Below are 4,132 nucleotides of genomic sequence, written 5' to 3' on the forward strand. Positions count from 1 at the left end.
TAGTATCTTTGACAGAAAAGGAGATTAGAGATTAGTCTGTAATTTCCTAAGTCTTTGGGGTCAAGATGTGGTTTCTTAATAAGAGGCTTAACTACTGCCAGTTTGAAGGTTTTGGGAACATATCCTAATGACAATGATGAATTAATAATGTTCAAAATAGGATCTATGACTTCTGGAAGCAAATCTTTTAATAGTTTAGATGGAATAGAGTCTAACATATATGTTGCTGGTTTAGATGATTTAACAAGTTTCTATAAGTCTTCTTCTCCTATAATAGAGAAAGAGTGTAATTTTTCCTCAGGGGATCTATAGCTCACTAACTGATGTGCAACTGTAGCTGAATGGCTGCGTAGTTACAATTAAAAGATGAAAGAAAACAGTTTGTCTCCTTCCTGACCTGGTGTTACGACCCCACGTAGGTCTAGGGTACACAGGGTATAACATTTAAAGATAGACATTAAAAGCGTGCGTATAGTGTGTAGGACAAAGACAACCGTGCAAACTAATGTACAAGATAATAATTTTTTTATTTGTGTAGGTGATGATTAAATACACGCGGTGCAATGGTGATAGAACAGAAAAAGAAAATGGTATATATACACGTACAATATTTACATTATTTACAGAAACAAAAAAACCACAAGGCAGAAGGGAACAGGAAGAAGAGCGAGGCGGTGCTAAAGTAAAGAAAATAACTCAAAACCGTCTCCAGCTATTTAACTTCCCCCTAGACTATCTACCAACACTAATTATTTGAAAATAAAAATGTCTTCAGCGTCCGTGACGCCCTAACTTAACTACGCTCTCTGATCAAAACAAAAGTACATGGGGTGGCATGCGCCCCTAACCTAATGTACTATACAAAGTAGATTCCTACGTGTTGCAATGTAAGTCACGTGACGTTCTTACCTGTCCACTTCTCCCCGGCCTCACAACACACAGCGAATGACAACTAACAATATGAGTGGAAAGAGGAAGGCAGGAGAACAATACACAATAACGAACATCAAACAATGCAATATACAATGACAATCAGTATTCCGAAAAAGTAGCGAGCAAGCGGCAAAACAAAATGGGGAGCTTGTGGGTGGTCTGGCGGGCTCTTTTATTTGAGGTGGTTTGGAATGATTGGAGACTGCGGAATGGGTGACGTCAGCGCTGATGATGATTGATGGGTGACGGGAACCAATGACCGGTGACTGAGAGTGTAAAGGGCGGAGAACAGAGAGAGGGAAGAAAAACACACGACAAAGCGCGAACCGTAACACCCCACCCATAAGAACAAACATATAACAATATTGTTTGTTAACAATCCTAACACCATCCAAAAACAACTAAACACATCTAGAAAGAGCATCTGCCACTACATTGTCTACTCCTTTCTTGTGGCAAATTTCAAGATTATAATTTTGTATGATCAAAGCCCAGCGCATAAGGCGCTGATTCTGATTGTACATGCGGGACAGGAAAACTAAAGGATTGTGATCTGTGTAGACAGTAACAGGAACAGAACTGGATCCGATGTAAACTTGAAAAATTGTAGTGCTAACAGTAACGCAAGAGCTTCTTTTTCGATGGTGGAATAGTTGAGCTGGTGTTTATTAAATTTCGAGAAAAATAACATACAGGATGTTCAGCGCCACTTTGGTCTTCTTGGAAATCACGGCACGGCACCTCGGCACTCGCATCGACTTCCAGTTTAAAGGAGGCGAGGCGTCTGGGCAGCGAGAACAGGGTACAGCATAACAGCGCTTTGATATTCTCAAATGCCTGCTGGCACTCAGATGACAAACGAATTGATTGGTTGGACTAAGTAAATTTGTGAGGAACAGGCCACACTGGAAAAATTCCGACAAAAACTGCGATAGTATCCAGCCATGCCTAAAAATCGGCGTAACTTCGCGTCTGGTGGTAGGAACAGGAAACTCGGCTATGGCGGAAACTTTGGCAGCAACAGGCGAACCTGACCTTGACCAACTTCTTTACCGAGGTAGGTAACTGTTGCTTGACCAAATTCGCATTTGGCTAAATTTAAGGTGAGTGTAGCTTTGACAAGTCGTGTAAAGACAGTGGTTAACAACGAAATGTGTTCTGACCATTCAGGCAGTACACTACCAAATCGTCTAGGTAGGCATTACAATTTGAGACACCTGACAAAACTGTATTCACCAACCTTTGAAATGTGGCTGGTGCATTCTGCAACCCGAAGGCCATAACTTTATATTGCATGAAGTGATCTGGTGTTACAAAGGCAGAAATCTCTGAAGCTCGTGGAGTCAATGGCACCTGCCAATAACCTTTCAGCAAGTCTAATTTAGTGTTGTCAAGGTTGTCCGCGCCAATCTTCCATACGGGAAGAGGAAAGCAATCAGGTACCGTAACAGCATTAACCTTACGATAATCCGTGCAAAAGCGAAAGCGTTCCGTCTGGTTTAGGCACAAGAACACCTGGAGAACTCCACGGACTACAACTGTGAGTAGCTAGGTCATTTTCAACAAGGTATTTGACTTCCTTCCTCATAACAGCTCGCTTTACCGGGTTAATGCGGTAAGCGTGTTGTTTGATAGGGAGAATTATTGACATTTATATCATGTTGTAACACTGAGGTCTGCGTAGGGGTGTCATTAAATAAAGTGGGAAATTTGTGAATTAACTGTATAATGTCACGTTGCTGTAACTCAGACAAGTGAGAGAGAATTGAAGGCAACTTCCCCAGCATTTCTGAATTGCTTAGCGGGCGCACTGTTGAGGAGCATTTACGCAACACAAGGCCATCCTCATCAGCAGCAGATACCAGAGCAGGAGATGTAACCTCGCCAACTACAGCGACTGAAGAAACAACAGGTGTAGCTGCCACCTCATCAGCTTTCACTTGTGGAGACTCTCTATGATGAATCACGCCTTCAACATGTTTATGTGACACACTCTCGACTGGCGTTTCCTTTCAGGAGTCTGAATTACATAGTCTGTCTCACTCAATTTCTCTTGCACAACGTAAGGACCAGAAAAGCGGGCAGACAAGGCAGACCCTGGGATGGGCAACAACACAAGAACTCAGTCACCAGCTTGAAAGAGCGCGGGACAGCCTTAGAGTCATGCCGTCGCTTCATCACGTTCTGCAGCTATGCGACTCTTTTGCCAAATGCAAGCTTTATGTAACCGTTCTCTAAACCGACTATCATAATTGAGCACATTAGTCTTAGGGCTTTTCTCAATTTCCATTATGTTTTCTTTTAACAGTTTGAGTGGTCCTCGAACCGTATGACCGAAAACAAGCTCAGCAGGACTGAACCAGAGTGACTCCTGCACCGTTTCACGGACTGCAAACAATACCAATGGGACACCTTCATCCCAATCCCTATTCGTGTCTGCACAGTACTTTTTTAACATGGACTTCAGAGTTTGGTGAAACCGTTCAAGTGCGCCTTGACTCTCGGATGATCGCACTTGATATTCGATGGGTGATGGAAAGTGATTTTAAAACCTGATTAAATATCTTAGACATAAAATTGGTTCCTTGATCAGTCTGTACAATTTCGGTAAACCAAATGTAGCAAAAAACTTTATCAAGGCTTTGATAATCACAGGAGCAGTAATTTTGCGAAGTGGAATTGCCTCTGGGAATCTTGTAGCAGTGCACATGATTGTTAACAGAAACTGATTCCCTGACTTTGTTTTAGGAAGCGGGCCGACACAGTCAATAATAACATGTTCAAAGGGTTCTCCGAGAACTGGAATAGGAGAAAGCGGGCGGAGGAGCGACCTGATTCGGTTTCCCCACGCTCTGACAAGTGTGGCAAGTTCGGCAAAATTCCACGACATCCTTCTTTAATCCTGGCCAAAAAAAATGTCTAAGAAGTCTATCATATGTTTTCGTGATACCAAGGTGCCCTGACAACACATGATCGTGCGCTAAACACAAGACATGCTGACGATAAGCAGAAGGAATAACAATCTGATACACGATATTCCAGTCAGCGTCAGTTTCAGTATTGGAGTACCATTTGCGCATTAACAAGCCGTCCTCCACAAAATAAGCAACCTTTTCCTTGCTATCCTTTGGAGAGACAGCAGATTGGAAACATTTCGCCAAAGATCCGTCCTTTTTCTGCTTGGCGATAATTTTGTGAC

This window comes from Puntigrus tetrazona, unplaced genomic scaffold, assembly GCF_018831695.1.
Source record: "Puntigrus tetrazona isolate hp1 unplaced genomic scaffold, ASM1883169v1 S000000616, whole genome shotgun sequence".
Classification (NCBI taxonomy): domain Eukaryota; kingdom Metazoa; phylum Chordata; class Actinopteri; order Cypriniformes; family Cyprinidae; genus Puntigrus; species Puntigrus tetrazona.